General features: G+C 46.9%; 1 protein-coding gene across 9 annotated transcripts in view; it reads left to right on the forward strand.

The window, feature by feature from the left end:
* The first annotated feature begins 15,526 nt into the window (after positions 1-15,526).
* The window catches only part of LOC125687565 (zinc finger protein 532-like), a 135,582-nt gene continuing 131,740 nt past the window's right edge, over positions 15,527-19,368 (forward strand). For 3 of the 9 annotated variants that reach the window (XM_048932740.1, XM_048932739.1, XM_048932747.1), the window contains exons 1-2: positions 15,527-15,749; positions 17,813-17,923. The gene's annotated coding sequence lies outside the window, so the exon portion shown is untranslated. The other 6 variants (XM_048932743.1, XM_048932745.1, XM_048932746.1 and 3 more) reach the window with 6 other exon arrangements.

A 19,368-nucleotide genomic window follows, 5' to 3' on the forward strand; every position in this document is an offset into this window, starting at 1 on the left:
TGTTACATGACGAATTAAAGGTAGAAAGTGAAAAGAGACAACCATACATTTAGCAATTACCATACATTTAACAATAACCAATATTAATAAACAAATAAGTAAAACAAACGTAGGTATTTGTGTCAGCTGCTTTCCCAACCTAGGAACTCCCAGTGTAAGCCAGGATCCAGATGGGAATTTTTCAGTAGAGGTTGTGGTGTTTACGAATAGCCCTACAGTATTACACTTCAGTTAATTCACGAAAAGTGTATCTAGTCTAATTTGACAATATGTGGACTTGCCATGTAATGTTTTCTAAGATGATTTAGTGTTTCAAGAACTTTACACTAGAGCATTTCCAAAGCAATTCAAATGCTGAGAGATATAAATATTAGTTTGGCAAGTTCAAGTATTGTTACAGTCCCCAGAACTTTTCACAGGACAGTGAGTGCAGGATACCCCCACAGTACAAACCTTTAAAGAGGGGTAATCCCAGAAACATACACATCTCTTACTATAACTTAGACGCTTTCCAACAACCATGTTTTGGATGGAACTCTTGGACTGGTGTGACACTGAAAAGCATCAGTGCAAAAGGCTTTCTGATAGATTTCTTTTGTGACCACATCTAACAGATATTAGATGGGTCCCTTGATTCATTTCCCAGTTTGTTAGGAATTTGGAAACACTGAGGAGGAGTTACATGCAAATCATAATCAGTTTGGTAAAAAGGGGTGAAAGAAGGGGTCAAAAGAAATGGCATCACTGTGCAGGGAGTACCAGTAAGCCAGGATGACCTGTAAAAAACCCTGAACCCAGTTGTGAAGTTTAACAGATCCATGGACTGATACCAATCACCACCCATACCCATAACAACACAAAACATAACACTATTGCAACCAAAAAATGTAACTAAGAGATACATTCAGTATTCTAGCATGATTGAATCTTCAGTATTTCTGTCACAAAACACAAATAAATAAAGTCAGCTATTAGCCTTTTTGTGTTCTCTCAAGGTCCCATGGGGATCTTCTGTTAAATAAAACAATACACCGACTTGCCCTTTTTGGGCTTTGTTAATAGGGTAAAAAAAAAATACGAGGGAACAATCCAGCAAGTGTTGATTTCATATTCCTTTTTCGGGGTGTCTTTAGCCTTCCAAGCATATCTGTTAAGGGATCCTGTTAAGGTTAGGGAAACTGGCCTCAGGCTAGCTGAGTCAATTGACACAGTCTGTCCAGGGAGGTAAGAGTGCTTCCCTGGCTTATCAGCCACTGGGTCGTGACTCACAGGGATAACTGGCAAGAATGGTGAGGCCTTTGGCAGAAGGTGTTAAATCGAGGATCTTGCTTCCCTTTGTTGTGAGCTTTCTAATGCAAGCACCCTACACCGCCCCCACCCTGCTCACTTGGGAGGGGCGAAGACATCAGTTTTCTAATGGCTTGTGTTAACGGTTTATGGGCTGGTCCGGCCCAGTTCCGTGACCAGCAGGGCGGTCACGGTCTGCGGGTCCGCGCCTCTGGGAAAGGGGAAGCAGGGGACCCCAAAATACTTGAAAACAACAGCACTGATCTGAGTTGAAACAAATGATTTTACTAAATATAGTATTAGTAAAATACAATGAGAGAGAGAGAGAGAGAGAGAGAGAGAGAGAGAGAGAGAGAGAGAGAGAGAGTCTGTTTGAATTGTATAGACCTCACCACAATGCTGGGGTGAGAAGTGCAGTCCAGTTGAGTGACTGAAGTACAGACGGCGAAGCGCAGACGGCGAAGAAGAAAGATCAGGTGACCTTGCTTGGAGTTATATCCCCTTGCTGACCACAAAGTCTCCTGGGGAAATGTAGTTCTTCTCCGACGGACGAACATTCGGCAGATATCAAACCCCACTCCCAGTGCATTACATGATGCTATGGTGTGGAATACAGATGACCAAAAATGATAAAACCATGACAGCTTGGAGAACCGTTCAGGTTCCCTGGGAGAGACCCTAGGACCTGGGGTTTTGCTTTCCTCGAGATTCTGGAGCTTTTGTTCTGGCCACCAGTTAACTAATTTCTCTAACCTGACAGTGGGTAATCCATTCATCAAATCTTGTGGAATACCCTTTTGCCAGCCCAGTGTCCAGAGACAATTACGTTTATGATCAATATTTTGCCTACCTGTTTTTACTGACAATGAGACCCTTCCAGTCCCACTGAGCTTTGGGCTAGGAGGCCTGGGGGCAAGGCTGACTGCTGCAAGTCTTACTTCCCTTTGTGAGAATCAAGTGTTGTTTCTGCATTAGAATTGTATAATATTATTTTTATTTTATGATCTCCGCTATCATAGTTCTTTTTGGGAGTCCCTCTACTTAACTTGGGGAAGATCTCTGATAAGTTTACATCACTTATCGCATAGATGAACCTTCCCAGGAACGCATACTCTGTATATAGGTGTATATATGTATATTTTGTCACATACACTGCAAGAATATCCTGCACGAGAGCAAACCAAAGAACAAATCATGGCATGTCCAAGGAAGCGGCTGAAGAGACATTGGGAAGGCCTGACATCACCCCCCAGTGCTCTTTGTTTAACGATGATGACTTTAAAGAAAATCACCATATCAATAGGACAAGGAGAGCACCGAGACGTCTTGGAAACAACAGGATGACTACTGACTGGCACCAGATAACAAATAAATTAACAAGTAAATAGCAAATGTAAACCTGATAAGATCGTGAACCTGGAGTACCCAGCCATTGGGAAACAGGGGAGGGGGGAGGCAAGGGGGAGAAAACAGGGTATAAAGGCTGTCATGTTGTGTCCATAGGCGCGCTCCTACTTGTGGGACGCCCGATGTTGCAATCGCGAATAAATTCTGCTTTTATCAGAGATACCGTCCTGACAAAATTACTTGGATTATTACCAACACCTTGGCTCAAATTTAGTGGAGGAAGAAACCACTGGCCCATATTTCCTTCCATAGTTAATTAACTCTTGGGCAACTTCTCACCACGTCCATGCTTTGTTTCCTGACTGCAGATGGTTGGGGGTTACAGTTCCTTCTAACACTGGCCGGGCTCTCTCTCCCTGAGGCATTACGGGCTCTCTCTCCCTGAGGCATTACCTGCATTTTTCCTTGCAGTTGAATACCTATAGGTTTTAACGACTCTGGAAGCCCCCTAATTAGAGGGGTCATTCTTTCAGGATCGACAGGCATCATCATAGGTGATTCATGGTACAGCTGCAGCTTTCTATCATACATCATTTGGAGACAAGCAGCCTTTTGAACACTCTCTAACTGATCAGTTGTTCCAGTAATGGCAAGAGGGTCTCCCCGTTCTAAAGGGTTGAGACCACCTGCCCAATAGGCAGCCCTTTGTGTTAATGACCAGGGAGCACGACTGTTGCCAGTAGTTAAAAATACTCCTGGTCCCCAATAACCTTCTGCTTCCTTTTCTGTTAACCAAATCTGGTCGTCACCAGTGAGACTCACCCTCCATACATATTCTGTCTCTGATTCCTTTGGAGAGCGGCTGAAATCTTTCTTCAATTTCGCTATATCAGTGGCTGAGAAGGGAATTTCCTTAACATTCATTAGAGGATCTAGATCCTCACTGTTATCGAACGTGCATTCAGTTTTTAATCAAAGGATGCAATGGGGCTATTGGAGTTTCTAATTTATCTAGCCTTTCCTTCATTCCTGGTAGTTCCACCTGAGGAAAAGTTTTTTCTCGAGGCAAACTGTGGGTGACGGTATGGCTGGCATGCTTACACGTTAGCAGTTCCTTAAAAGCCATTTGCAACAAAGCCGAATTACGTTTCTCTCTAATTGTTCCTCGAGATTAACTATTTGATTCTGCAGAGTTTTTACCAATTCTTGTATAACTCTAACCAATTCCTGTAGTGCTTCTATGGTTTGGAGTTCTGCCAAATGCTTTTCATTTCGGAACTCCACGGCAGCTTTTAAAGCAGCCCCGAGTACAGCACAAATAAACGATTTTCCTTTTCCAGCTCGTGTACGAGCCTCATTCTGTAAGACACTAATGCGGTCCGAAACACTCTGCAAATTATGCCAATTCTGGCGTGCCCAGTCCACCCCTGATAAAGAGGGACGAGCACCATGCTTGTCTAAAAGGTCAAATAACACATCTTCACTTTTCATACTGGCAATACTGTTACTCATTTCTTAATACAATGAAAGATCTACACTAAGGAAGGAGGAGGTACACGTATTCAAAAGCTCAGTTACTCCTCACTGCTCCTCCCAGGGAGATACACCACACCTAAACAAATGCAAATGCTCCAGTCACTCCTCCCTTACTTTGGGGGAGCACAAAAAAATGCGAAGCTAAAGCAACACTTTCTAGGTTTCAATAGAGTAAATATAATTTCTTGGAGAGGCACACACATTTAAGTAACAAAATATCACTTACTCACTTCCCCAAGAGGTGCGTGCATACAGACACACACACACAAAAAAAAAAAAAGTTCAAGGTTTGCACTTCAGTTACCAAATAACCAAAATAACCAGAGAGGTCTTCCTGAGGAGGCACACACGTATTAGACAAAATGCAAGTATTCAAAATACGTCCCCGAGAGGTACACACATAAAAGGTAAAGTTTCAGAATACGGAGCGGTATTCCTGGAGAAGGACTCATGTCTAAATTTTCAAAACTATCACTCCTTGCAACTCCAGGAGGTGCACACAGAAAAAAAAGGTTTCAAACTATATCTGGAAGGACAACACTGACAGCGGGTATCCTGCCGACTACGCCATTAAATAAATGTCTTGCTCCAATTTATAGGAGGGAAATGAGGTTCTTTTATTATCTATATACCCGGTGTGAGATTAAGAAACAATGGTTCAAATGTTGGTCCAACCAGTTTATTACACATCTTAATTAGGGAAATGGGAAAAGGGAGGGCAGACACTATTATGAATTAGGGTAATGGGGAAGGGAAGGAGGGCAACAGAAAAAATAGAAAAGAAGAAGCAAGGAGTCTTTATAGGCAGCAAGAGGGACATAGTCACCACCATGGATCCAGCAAGGTTTGTAGTTCTGTCTTTGGTCCTCAGTAGTGGCGGGTCGTCAGGCATTGTTGTTCTATTGATGACGAAGGTCAACGACCATGGTGATGATGGCCCTTTTTCAATGCTTCAAAATGGTTGAATCAGCTATCTTTGGAGTGACAGCTCAAACCCAAGGTGGTTGAGTCAGTTCTCCTTGCGGTGGCAGCTTCTGGCTCTGGGGCCTCAGCAGGAAACTCCTTTGCTCTTATCTTTCTGGCCTTGCCAGCAGATAAGAGGAAGCAGGGAGGCACCAACTTGTATCTTGCCTTCACAGGATACAATGGCATCATCCCCCAGCCTCCCATACTAAGCTGGAGCGATTTAGTCACAGGCCAGATCTTCTGCCAGTGAACACTCCTGAGCACTCTCTTCCGCTCTTCTACAGAGCAAGCAGCTCTGGGGGAAGGGGCTTTCAAAAGTTCCCAAAGCGATATCGATTGCCACACAGTTAGCACCCATCACTTGCCTCCTTGACAAGTCACTCAGAATCTTACCACAAGAAATACCTCAGGAAGCAAGCTTTGAGCCAAAAAAAACAAAGGATACTCACACCCCTCCACTGCCAGTTATTCTGTTCCACTGCTGTAACCAACCCCATAAGGCATTTGCCACTATCCATGAGTCAGTAGAAAGATAAGGCATCGGCCACCTCTCCCATTCAGCAACATCTAAGGCCAGTTGGACAGCCTTTACCTCCGCAAATTTGCTCGATTCTCCTTTAGCTTCAGCAACCTCTGCAACTTGTCGGGTAGGGCTCCACACCACAGCTTTCCACCGGCGATGCTTCCCCACAATACGGCACAATCCATCAGTGAACAGAGCAAATTTCATTTTCTGGTAGTTCATTGTATGGTGGGGCCTCTTTAGCACATGATACTTCTCCTGGCGATGTTCCAAACTTTTTACTTTCAGGCCAGTCCATGATCACCTCCAAGATTCCTGGATGGCTGAGGTTCCCCATACGTGCACACTGCGTAATCATCACAATCCACATAATCCAAGTGGCATCAGTAGCATGATGGGTGGAGGGAACCTTTCCCTTTAACATCCAGTTCAGCACTGGCAGTTGAGGTGTCAGAAGGAGCTGTGTTTCAGTAACGACTACTTCAGAAGCAGCCCGAACCCCCTCATACGCAGCTAAGATTTCCCTTTCAGTTGGAGTGTAGCGCTCTTCAGACCCTCTATACGCCCGACTCTAGAATCCCAGGGGTCGGCCTCGGGTCTCTCCTGAGGCTCTTTGCCACAAACTCCAAGTGGGGCCTTTCTCTCCAGCAGCAGTGTAGAGGATGTTCTTTATACCCTGTCCCGTCTGTACTGGCCCTAGGGCCACAGCACGGGTTATCTCCTGCTTAATCTGCTCAAAAGCCTGCTGCTGCTCAGGACCCCACACAAAATCATTCTTCTTCCGCATCACCTGATAAAGGGGGCTTACAATGAGGCTGTAGTTTGGAACATGCATTCTCCAAAAACCCACTACGCCCTGAAAAGATTGTGTCTCTTTCTTATTCGTGGGCAGGGACATGGCAGTGATTTTGTCGATCACATCCATTGGGATGTGACAACATCCATCTTGCCACTTTATACCTAGGAACTGAATTTCCTGGGCAGGTCCTTTCACTTTATTTTTCTTAATAGCAAAACCAGCATGCAGGATGATGTCGATTATTCTCTCTCCTTTCTTGTAAACTTCCCCTGCTGTATTGCCCCACACAATATTGTCATCAATGTACTGTAAGTGCTCAGGAGCACCTCCCTGTTCCAGTGCAGTTTGGATCAACTCATGGCAAACGGTTGGACTATGTTTCCACCCCTGGGGCAAACAATTCCAGGTATACCAAACGCCCGTCCAGTTGAAAACCAATTGAGGCCTACATTCTGCGGCCAGAAGAATTGAGAACAAGCCATTAGCAATGTCAGTGTTGGCATACCGCTTGGCTGCTTGATGTGCAGAAATCAAACTCTATAACCACAGAGTAGTAATAATGCACGTATGTTTTATCAGTGCTGCACACACACTGCATGCAGGGGGGATATTCCCACCTCACCTGCATACCGGAGGGCGAGAAAGGCACATACTTAAAGAGCAAGCTTCTTACTTAAGCATTAGATGTACAAGAAAAGGCTGGGTTACTACAGTGAGTCCCCAAAATGATTCACATCCCTCCTTTGCCCCAAGTCTCAGCTCTTTTACACATGCATCTCTCTCAGTGCTCTATCCAATTAAGGTCATTGTGTTATTTTCTTGAAATTGGGTTCGGAGGGAGGATGTTTGGCTGGCTCTGGTTGGTCATCTCATTGGTCACAACTCCATTCACGAATCCGCTGCTTTTTTGTTAATTTGTGGTTTGCTGTTTTAGTCTATCGTCTCACATTCCAGAGATAGGGGAGCTAATGATGTTATTTGGAAAAACAGGAGACCCACTATCTACACTAATTTTCTACGTCTGTAGAACAGCATCTGCTATCAGCAGAGATAACCTGGCTTAGCCAGGTCAAATTTGCAGCTGCCCATTCAACACCCCATGAAGGCACATAAGTTTAACCTAACTTAATTTCCTTAATTCATGCTTTTGACTCCAGATCATACTCGATTTCTAGCATGTCTGGTACAGCAGCAGTCATTGGGGGTACGACTTCATTCAAGATGCGGTAGTCCACCAGCCTGCGTTCTCTGATGGCTTTTATTCACTGGCCATATGGGGCTGTTAAAAGGTAAGTTTTGCTGATCACTTGTCGTGAGTTAGCAACACGACAGGGGGTTCTCATGCTACGAAGATTACTTTATTGCTGTGACAATCATGATCATGATGATCCTTCTACTTCTCAAGCAAGCCTTTTTATATTCTAACACACATATTCAGCACATTTCCACTAACAATCCATTGTCTAGAAAGCAAGCAAATTCCATAACAAGTCTTCATAATCAGCAGAGAGTTTATCTTATGGCTAGATACAAAACATCCCTGTTTATTCAGACCTTCTGTCTCACAGAATCACAGAATTGTAGGGGTTGGAAGGGACCTCCAGAGATCAAGTCCAACCCCCCTGCCAAAGCAGGTTCCCTACAGCAGGTCACACAGGTAGGCATCCAGGCAGGTCTTGAACATCTCCAGAGAAGGAGACTCCACCACCTCCCTGGGCAGCCTGTTCCAGTGCTCCGTCACCCTCACTGTAAAGAAGTTCTTGCGCACATTTGTGCGGAACTTCCTATGCTGCAGTTTCCGGCCGTTTCCCCTTGTCCTGTCTCCACTCACCACTGAAAAGAGTCCGGCCTCGCCATTCTGCCCCCCACACCTTACATATTTATAGACCTGGATCAGGTCCCCTCTCAGTCTCCTTTTCTCAAGGCTGAACAGACCCAGTTCACTCAGCCTTTCTTCATAAGAAAGATGCTCCAGGCCCTTCACCATCTTCGTGGCCTTCCGCTGGACTCTTTCCAAGAGATCCCTGTCTTTTTTGTACTGGGGAGCCCAGAACTGGACGCAGTACTCCAGATGAGGTCTTACCAAGGCAGAGCAGAGGGGGAGGATCACCTCCCTCGACCTGCTGGACACGCTCTTTTTAATGCACCCCAGTACGCCATTGGCCCTCTTGGCCACAAGGGCACACTGCTGGCTCATGGCCAACCTGTTGTCCACCAGGACACCCAGGTCCCTCTCCGCAGAGCTCCCCTCCAGCAGGTCATCCCCAACCTGTAGTAGTGCATGGAATTATTCCTCCCCAGATGCAAGACTCTACACATGCTTTTGTTAAACCTCATCGTTTTTTTTTTTGTTTTTGTTTTTTTTTTTTTTGCCCAGCTCTCCAGCCTGTCCAGGTCTTGCTGAATGGCAGCACAGCCTTCAGGCATGTCTGCCAATCTACCCAACTTCGTATCATCAGCAAACTTGCTGAGGGTGGCCACTATCCTCTCATCAAGGTCATTGATGAAGATGTTGAACAAGACCAGACCCAGCACAGACCCCTGAAGAACACCGCTAGTTACAGGCCTCCAACCGGACTCTGCACCACCAACAATGACCCTCTGTGCTCTGCCAGTCAGCCAGTTCTCAACCCACCTCACTGTCTACTCATCTCCCACACTTCCTCAGCTTTGTTATAAGGATGTCGTGGGGGACAGTATCAAATGCCTTGCTGAAATCAAGGTAGACTACATCCATTGCTCTCCCCCCATCCACCCAGCCAGAGACAACATCATAGAAGGCTACCAGGTTGGTCAAGCACGATCTCCCCCGGTGAACCCGTGCTGACTACTCCTGATAACCTCCTCTTCTTCCAGTTGTCTGGAGATGACATCCAGCACAAGCTGTTCCATCACCTTTCCAGGGACAGAGGAGAGGCTGACTGGCCTATAATGGTCAACTGGTCTCTTTTCCAGAGCTTCATTATCAGTGAGTCGACATTCAATGAGGACGAGCTGACCTCTCCATCTCCAACAATCACTCCCCAATTCTCTAGATGACAAACCAACTTACAAATGAGAAACAAGGAATCCCTGTTGGTGCAGTACTGCCATCTGTGCACCATTTTGGTCAGAGCAGCCAATGGGCAGAACTGCGAGCTGTGTGGATGGCTATAACCAAGGAACCCGGTGATGGTAACCTGAACATCTGTACAGATGGTTGGGCTGTGTACCGGGGCTCACTCTTTGGATGGCACAGTGGGCCACCCAGGAATGGACTATCCACACCCGACCAATCTGGGGCAAAGACATGAGGTTAGACATATGGAATACGGTCAAATACAGGACTGTACGTGTCTACCATGTTACTGGTCATCAGCCCCTACAGTCACTGGGAAACTATGAAGCCGACACGCTGGCCTGAGTTCGATGGATTGAGAATTCACCATCTGAGAACATTGCCCGTTGGCGTGAGAATCCTTCCTTGTTTTTGGGCTCAAAGCTTGCGTCCTAAGGTTTTTCTTGTGATAAGACTCTGAGTGACTTGTCAAGGAAGCAAGTGATGGGTGCTAACTGTGTGACCATCGATATCGCTTTGGGAACTTTTGAAAGCCCCTTCCCCCAGAGCTGCTTGCTCTGTAGAAGAGTGGAAGAGAGTGCTCAGGAGTGTTCACTGGCAGAAGATCTGGCCTGTGACTAAATCGCTCCAACTTAGTATGGGAGGCTGGGGGATGATGCCATTGTATCCTGTGAAGGCAAGATACAAGTTGGTGCCTCCCTGCTTCCTCTTATCTGCTGGCAAGGCCAGAAAGATAAGAACAAAGGAGTTTCTGCTGAGATCCCAGAGCCAGAAGCTGCCACCGCAAGGAGAACTGACTCAACCACCTTGGGTTTGAGCTGTCACTCAAAGGAGAGCTGATGCGACCACTTTGGATTTGAGCTGTCACTACAAAGACAGCTGACTCAACTGCTTTGAAAGCATTGAAAAGGGCCATCATCACCATGGCCGTCATTAATCACTCTTCCCGTCGTCAATAAAACGCTGCCTGACGACCCACCACTACTGAAGAACAAAGACTGAACTATGTACCTCACTAGATCCATGGTGGTGACTATGTCCCACTTGCTTCCTATAACGACTCCTAGCTTCTTCTTTTTCATCTTTTCTATCGCCCTCCTTCCCATCCCCATTACACTAATTCATAATAGTACCCATCCTCCCCTTCCCCACTTCCCCTGATTAAGACTTGTAATAAACTGGTCAGACCCAAATTTGAACCGTTGTTCTTAATCTCACACCAGGTATATAGATAATAAAAGAACCTCCTCTCCCTCCTGTAAATTGAAACGAGACAGTTGGTTACATCAGAAGCTATGGCAAGCGGCACAGAAGACAATGTGGGCAGCTACTAAAGCATGGGGACTGCCTATACAACTATCCGATATTGTCCAAGCATACCAAAATTGCAACACATACACCAAAACGAGACCGAGATCATTGCCCAAAACAACAGCCCATCTTGCTAGGGGACACAATCCTCTCCAGCAATAGCAGGCCAATTACATCGGGCCCCTTCCTTACTCTGAGAAGACAAGATATGCCCTGACCTGTGTTGACACTGCAAGTGGGCCACAGCAGGCCTATCCCGTACTGAAAGCAAACCAGGCATATACCATCAAGGCACTCACTAAACTGATGCCTGCCTACAGGACACTTCAAGTCATTGAGAGCGACCAAGAGACTCATTTTACTGGTACAATAATACAGCGTGGGGCAAAAGAAAATAACATCGAATGGCAGTTCCTAACCTGAATGAAAGACCCCAAAGCAACAGACCCAGCACCCAAAGAATGCCGCAAACAATACAGACCACCCCACTAAGGATCCAAATCTTGGGCACTAATCATCAGTTAAGACACCAGATTGGTAACAAAAATAATTTTCTGCTCCCTGCCCCTGAGAATTTGGGTCAGGCTGTCTATAAAACAAAACGGCCTTAGAAGGTGCAGGCAGGACCCTTGAGATATAACCTACTTACACCTTAAAAAAAAAAAAAAAAAAAACAAAAAAAAACAAACACAATCAACAGATGTTAAGGGAGTTAGACAAAGGGAACAATGAAAACAAAAGAAAATAAATAGAAAGCTTACCCTCATGCTGGGCTCACCGACAAAACACCAGAAAAGTCAATCTCCAGAAAAGATCATTCCCCCGGTAGCCAGCTCTTAAATAGGTCTAGAAGGGGTGGAGCCAGGCTCCCCCCCTTCTTGCAGCACAGGTAAATTGCCTTCACCTGTGCTCCTCTGGCTGACTCATGGCTCGCCTCAGGTGATCAATCAGAGGTTCAGGCCGTGACTCAGCAGTTCCCATACAGAGGAGATTGTTAGAGGTGGGAGGTTCAGTAGTCCCTCCAGTAATAAGTATATGGCCTACTGAGATTGTGGTCAACACTCCGATTTTCATTGCTAAAGGGACCCCCATCATGTCCCTGTGGCAGATCAGGATACCTCCTTTCGTGCCTGGTATATTTATGCAGCTGCAGACATCCGTCCAGAAGGTGTGCTACAGGCAGCCAGGATATGTCCCAGTACAAGCGGAAGTGTTGACCCAAGACAGAAATACGGCCTGTATCTTGCCCTGGAGAGCAGACCTTCCCCTCCTGGTACCTGTGAAACATCTGTATTACTCCCCGTGAGTCTGTGAGCCTTCGGAATCCCCGGAAGGAATGAAATGCCATCAAGCGTTCCAGTGTTGATGTCAGATCACATACAACACCCAGTGATGGTCTACATGGGACTGATGGAACATAGAACAGACCTGTACCTCACAGCCGCATGTCTCCAGTCACATCATCGAGCACTGGCCCATAAAACAACATGGACATTCGCTGATCATCACTCGTCTTGAATTGTACCAACATGCATCACGATGAAAACTGTATAAGCATCACAATATAGCAGATCTCTGTATTAGGGAAGGCTTACCCTTTAGTCAACCTGATCATTGGTTCACGCCATGAAGGGGTGGAGTGTATGGGAACTGCTGAGTCAAGGCCTGAACCTCTGATTGATCACCTGAGGCGAGCCATGAGTCAGCCAGAGGAGCACAGGTGAAGGCAATTCACCTGTGCTGACAGAAGGGGTGGATTTCCAGAAAGAAATCCTTTCTTAGTGGCAGTCAGCTCTTAATTGGGGTCTAGGGGAGGTGGAGCCAGGCTCCACTCTTTCTGTCAGCACAGGTGATTTGCTTTCACCTGTGCTCCCGTGGCTGACTCATTGCTTGCCTCAGGTGATCAATCAGAGGTTCAGGCTGTGATTCAATAGTTCCCATACACTCTTTCCCTTCACAGTATGAACCAATGATTGTGTTAACTAGAGGGTGAGTCCTCCCTGATACAGAAATCTGACACCTCACGATGCTTATACAATTTTCCTGTTGCAATGTCTGTTGACACTATTTTAAGACAAGTGATGATTGGTGAAAGTTTGTGGTCTTTCACAGGCCAGTGCTCGATGGTGTTACTGGAGGTACAAAGTTGTGAGGTACAGTCCCATCCTATGCTCCATCAGTTCCATGTAGAACATCACTGAGTGTCACACATGATCTGATAGCAGCACTGGAATGCTTAGATGGCATTTTGCTCCTTCCAGTGATCCTAGAGGCTCAAAGACTCACAGAGTAATGCAGATGTTTCAGAGGTACCAGGAAAGGAAGGTCTACCCTCCAGGGCAAGATACAGGCCATATTTCTATCCTGGGTCAACACTCCTGCTTGAACTGGGGCATACCCTAGCCACCTGTACCATACCTTCTGGCCTGATATCTGCGGCTGCATAACTATATCAGGCCCCAAAGGAGGAGTCTTGATCTGCCATAGGGATGTGATGGAGGTCCCTTTAGCAATAAAGATTGGAGTGTTGACCACAATTTCAGTAGGCCACATACCTATCATCGGAGGGACTACCGAGCCTCCCACCTCCAAAAATCTCCCCAGATTGGTAATTTTCATTACCAAGCTGGGGTCCTACCTGATTATCAGTGCCTGTAATTTGGATCCTGTGTGGGAACTGCTGAGTCATAGCCTGAACCTCTGATTGATTACCTGAGGCAAGCAATGAGTCAGCCAGAGGAGCACAGGTGAAGGCAGTTCACCTGTGCTGCCAGAAGGGGTGGAGCTTGGCTCCACCTCTCCTAGACCCTTTTAAGAGCTGGCTACGAGTGGGGAAGGATGTTTTCTAGAGATCTGTTCTGCTTGAGTTTTGTAAGTGAGCCTGGGATATGGTTAAGCTTTTTATCTATTTTCTTTTGGTTGTTATAATCTGCTTTGCCTAACTCTTTTGTTTATTTTGTAATTTTAGCATTTTAGTATTGATTGTTTATGCATCCTGTCATGTATTTGCCAGATCAGTTTGTCTTTTCTTGTGCCGTTGTGGGTGCAGATGTGTGTTTTAAAGCTGTTACTTTTTGCTCCTTCCCCCAGTGATCTTTTCAAGGGAGGAATGTATGTGAACTAACACATCAACCAGACTGCTTCTGATAGCGCTTACAAACAACATTCTTTCACAGACTAGTACTATCCCTATTCTTTAACCACAGACAAAATGTTCCCTTGTATTGTGAGTTCTGAGGTACGTCCCTTTAGCACAACATTTTTTTTTTTTTTTTAATGCAAAAACTATATTTTATCTCCCATGCTGCAGACCCAGTGGCTAGGGCAGGATGGGGGGGCTCCAGGATTACTTCAGTGACCCACACACAGCCTTTGCCCCGAGAGGACCCAGGGATGGAATGTGCTGAGAATCTGCTGGGGCCTCACTGAGCAGCAGTGACACTGTAGCAACAACTGCACTGAAATGGTCTCTCCTTCTGTGTGTCTGAAGGAAAAAGCTATTGGAGAAGGGCTGTCTACCCAGGTCTCCTTATAAATGGTACTTTACATTTTCTTAACTTTGTTATTTTAGAGTTTAACGTTTAGGGTGACCGACTGTTTTCTTCTGTAACAACCAGTTTCCTGGTTAATCGGGAAAAAAATCAGGTGTTGAAAGTCATGCCTGCCTAGTTACAGGGGGTAGCTCCAGGACGAGCCTCAGGTACGTGCAGGACAGAGTCTGCAGCCCTTCCTGAACATTATTGTAGAACATAAATCCATTTACTTTTAGTATAATGTCCATTTGTTACATTCAAATCCTGCAAACTTCCTGGACTCAGCGATTGCTGCCATTGGTAATGGGGCAATGTGCTGAGGTTTTTGTTGAGGCTGCAAATGATTCCAGGTGGTGCCTGGTGCAGTGCCACTGGTGGGGGCCACGTGTAGCCCTGGTGCTGCACACTGCTCCCTGAGGCACTCCCACATGGTGTAGTGGTGCCCTGCATATTGTCTGTAAAATTTCTTATCATAAACTTGGTATGGGCGCTACTAATCTGCTACACTTATCCTAAAGCCACGATCCGATGAAGTGATTCACATGTGAAACTTCATGTTCCAGGGCTCACACTGCACACTTGTAAATAGAGAAAATTTCATGGATGCCTATGGAATTAACATCTGCCTGCTTTGCAGCAAACAGCTGCTTGTCAAAGGAGGGAGCAGCCAAAAATACAGTGGAGACTGCACTATTCCATGTCTGCATTTTGTTGTGCTATACACCTGTAGCACTGGAGCACTGCTGGCTCGAGCAGGCCATGGTCCTGTGTTGCGTTGGCCCTACACTTGGCTCCAGGGTTGTGTAGAGTAGGAGGACTGCAGCAGCATGCACTACCTGCTCCTTTGTGTGCTGAAAGGCATAACGGGGAGTGGGCCTCAGGCGCCCAAACCCGGGGAGGGTAGGGGAAGGCCCCTGGCTACTGCTCCTTGCCCTAGGGTGCCTTCCAGCAGGGCCGCAGCCGTGCAGGGCCCCGAGGCGTGGAGCCCGGCGTTGCCCGTGGACACGGTGGGAACGGGGCCTGCCCTGACCTTAGTGCGAGGGCTCGGTGCGGTACTCCTGGCTGGGGTGGGCTCCGTGGCTGCTGCGCTGTGGCGTGTGTTGGCAGCGGAGGGCCGCAACCCATCTGGCGCCTCCCCCCCGCCCTGCTCTCGGTCGACCGTGGAGCACTGGGGCTGTGCAGTCCTACCCGCCCCCGGCTCGCTTCCAGAGCTGCTCCGCCGGGAATCGCATGGAGCGTTTCCCCCCTCTGTACGGGCCGCGGCTCCCCCTGCTTCCTGTAGAGCTGCTGCCATTATGCTCTGCTGTCTCCTGGCCAGGCCTCGCGGCGGGCGGGTGGCTGGGGCGGTGCAGACCATAGCCATGCCCGGCCGGGCCCGGGCCGCAGCAGGTGTGTGTGCATGGGGGTGGAGGTTGCATGCGGTGGGGGTCGCCTTCTCCCAGCCTCGCAGAGTGCGGCCTGCTCTGCACAGCGGGGCCTCGGCTCTGGGGTGTCGCGGCGGCGGCGGCATCTGTTTGTCGCTTCTCCCCCTTCCTCCTTTACCGTCTCCACGGGGCCCCTCCCCTGCCTGAGGCTCTATAGGGCCGCCGAGGGGCGAACGGGCCAGGCGGGGGATGGGCTAGGGGAGGGGTTTCTGTGCTGTTCACGTGTGGGGTTGTCTATGTGGAGCAGCCGGGGCTAAGGCGGCACAAGAATTTGGCAGCGTTCCCCCAGAGTGGGGTGCAGATGAGGGTTGTGGGGTAGGTGCCAGCTCTCGGTGCTCTCCACGGAGAAGGGACTGCGGGTCGTGCTGACTTCTGCTCACAGTTACAGGTGCAGTCGCAGAGGGGCTCGGTGGTGCCACCAAGTTAGCAGATCCCGGGAGGAGAGGGAGAGAGCCTCGTAAATAGCCTTCCTACAAGACAGCAGTGAGATGGGGATTGTCACATAGTGAAGGTAGTTATGGGTTGTGGAGTGCAAGGCTGAGTAGCCATAGCTGAGCAGAGCGAGCAGTGCTGTGTGGGGCAGCCATTGGCCCCGCTGGAGGACAGGCAGGGATGTGGGTAGCAGCACTGCTCTGGGCATGGCAGGAGCACCATGGGAGCCGTAGCCTTGGCCCTAAGGGCTGCATGCAGCACTGGGACAGGACCAGCAGCCATTTTGGTGGGGTGGGCCCTGGCCTCCTGTGGCTGTGGGGCCATTAGGCGTGGGGTGCTGCATGCTGCTCAGTGCCTCAAGGAAGGCCGAATAGCAAAAAGGAAAAATAAAACAACAAAGCATCTCAGCAGTCAACTCAAAGTTGTTAGGAGGGGGCCAAGGCATAGCTTTGCAGGCATCTCTTGCTGTGGAAATGGATTTTGTGAGGGGAGGGTGGTGCATGCATGGGTAATCTCTGTAGTTAATGCAGTGCAGAGAAGGAAAAATGCCACTGAGTGGCCCCAGATGTGGGAGCAGAGGGGAGGGCAGGCAGGAGTTGACCCTGCATGGCTGCCCCACAGCCATGGGCACGAGGGCAGAGGTGATGCTGCTCCCCATAGACCAGGGGAGCAGAGCAGCAGCCCTGGGTAGCAGCTGTTTCCCTGTGCTGTGGCCAAGCTTGCCTGGTGCTGTAAGAGAGATTCTGTGCGGATTTTTATTGCTGTCTCTTAGCTACAGCCAGGCATGCAAACAGCTTTCAGCCAGGTTGTGAGAGGTAAGTGGGGGAGGAGAAGAGGGGAGTGGGGGGGCACAGAGCGAGGGGCGGTGGGATGGGGTTGGGGCTCAGTCGGCCCCGCAGAGGCAAGCAGAGCTCCATGCTTCCTGAAGATACATTGGCAGCTCTGCGAGGGTTGCCATAGTTTTTATGTAGGGTGACCAGAACCGGCTGGAACTGGTTTGAGGCAGATCAGCTCTTGAACACAATGCAGTCAGTGAGCTGCTACAGTAGGATAGCTTCCACCCTCCATGGCAGCCAAAAGCAGAGGAGCTTGCAGAAAGATACCATCCCTAAACAGTATGTGAATGCACACTTAGACATACAGCACTGGTATGTGGCTATGTAGTCCTAAAGGGTTCTGTATATAAATGTACATATTTGCAGTAGCTGAGATGACTTGGGCTTTTTGTGCCTTTTTATGCTTACAGAATGGGCAACAGCTGAGATTTATGACCCTTATTAAAATATTTTTGCTTTGCAAGGGTGGGACGCTGGTCGTGCAGTCTATTTTAAAATGAAACTAAATAAAATAGATTGAATGATTTGTAATTGTAGCTGTGCTTGCAACTGAAGAATGCTGCTTTGCATGCCGTTTTTTTTTTTTTTTTACAGGGCACTGTCTTGTGGTTTTCTTCTTTAGGAGATGTTGGGGTGGGGTCTGCACCTTTCTGAAAGGCCAAAAGGAAGCCGTGTTGTTGTGGAATTGTGCATAAATTGTGCATTCACTGCAAAGATGCTGCAAGGCATACTTGTTTTTCCTTTTTTTTCCTCCTTGTAGGCCTATTGATTGGGACTGCCTTTAACCCTTTCATATTTGCAGAGTTAATCCATCTGCGGCAGTAACTGAGTGTTGGCAAAAAGAATATTTCAGAGGTCAAGGTTCACAAAGGTAAGATGGGTGTGTGAGTGTGACTGTGACAATAGTGGGAAGGTACATGTGTGAAAAGTAAATCTGGTTCCTGATGACACACTTGGCACAGTAGTGAAAGAGACAACGGTGTATTATTGAAGAAATATTAACTTCCAGGTTTAATAGGATTAAAGGTATTGTTTGTAAAGATGTACTGATACCTATGCTAAATATGGTATTTTCATTTCAGTATCTTACATCCAGATGTATGCTTTTTTACAGTCTAGTGATAAAGGATAGGCCTCTGAGTGGCTATCATAAATTGCAAACCATGTGGTAGTTTGTTTCTGAATTCAGGACTTCAGTGTTAAACCTGTACTTATATCCTACATAGAAAAACATACAGAATAGGGATGGTGTTTCTTAAACTGCTGTAACCCAGGGAGAATTGTGCAGCAGCCAAGTAGAGATGCATTTCAGAGGTCTGATGGAGCTCCAGTGAATTATTAGTTGCATGAATTATAACTTTGTGCAGTAATGGACTAAGACTAGGAAACCAGATGAGCAGTGCTTCAGCTCCTGAGGGATGGCCACTTTTAACTCAAAGCAGTGAGTAATGGATAGGATTTTTTTTTTTTCTCATATGAAAAATAAATGTGTACTTAGATGTGATCTGGCATTTGAATCTTACAGAGAAAGCTGGAGGATTCAGAGGGAGGGAGAAGAAAGCAGTAACAAATATAGTAAAGGGAAGAACAAAGGCTGTTAGAGCTTGCACATTGGATCACTGAACATTTTGCCTTGGGGATTCTTTTGCCAGAACTGTTACTTCCTATAACAGGAAATCAGCAACTCTAGAATCTTATCCAGTGTGATTTTTTTAAAAAAATCTGACCAGTCTTGGCTATGTTAGCTGCTTTGATAATCTGCAATCAAGATAAATATGGAGGCAAAATGGTGAATACATTCTGTTCTAGTATGAAATGAGGGTCCTTCCCTCTGTGTCTTGAAAGCCCTGAAAGATTGTGGGATTTGAGTAAGTTTTATGGTGGCTGATGATGGGCAGAGTTCCTGCATCAGAGCATGGCAAATACAAGAGAACCTTTTTATTTTGGACTGCAGCAGATTACATAAGGTACTTAGATATTAATTGTAGGACAGTGAAAATAGCATGCCAATGTTTTGCTTGAAATTGTTTCTGTGGGTTTTAATGCAGCTGCAATGTATTTTTTTTCTCAGAGTTGATAGGGCAGTAGGTAGCTTGTGTAGTGAAGCAAAATGCCTAACATCACTATGCTGATTTGTTTCCATCTTTTTTGTAATTTGGATGCAGACATTCTATATTTTACTGTAGATATCTGTAGCAAAAATATACTTTACAAATGTGAATTCATCTTGCTTGATATAAATTATACCTATTGCTGCTGTTAATGCATGATCTTTTTCCAAGGGCTGGATAAAATGAATGTAACATGAGAGCACTT

The sequence above is a fragment of the Lagopus muta genome, assembly GCF_023343835.1.
Source record: "Lagopus muta isolate bLagMut1 chromosome W unlocalized genomic scaffold, bLagMut1 primary SUPER_W_unloc_1, whole genome shotgun sequence".
Lineage (NCBI taxonomy): Eukaryota > Metazoa > Chordata > Aves > Galliformes > Phasianidae > Lagopus > Lagopus muta.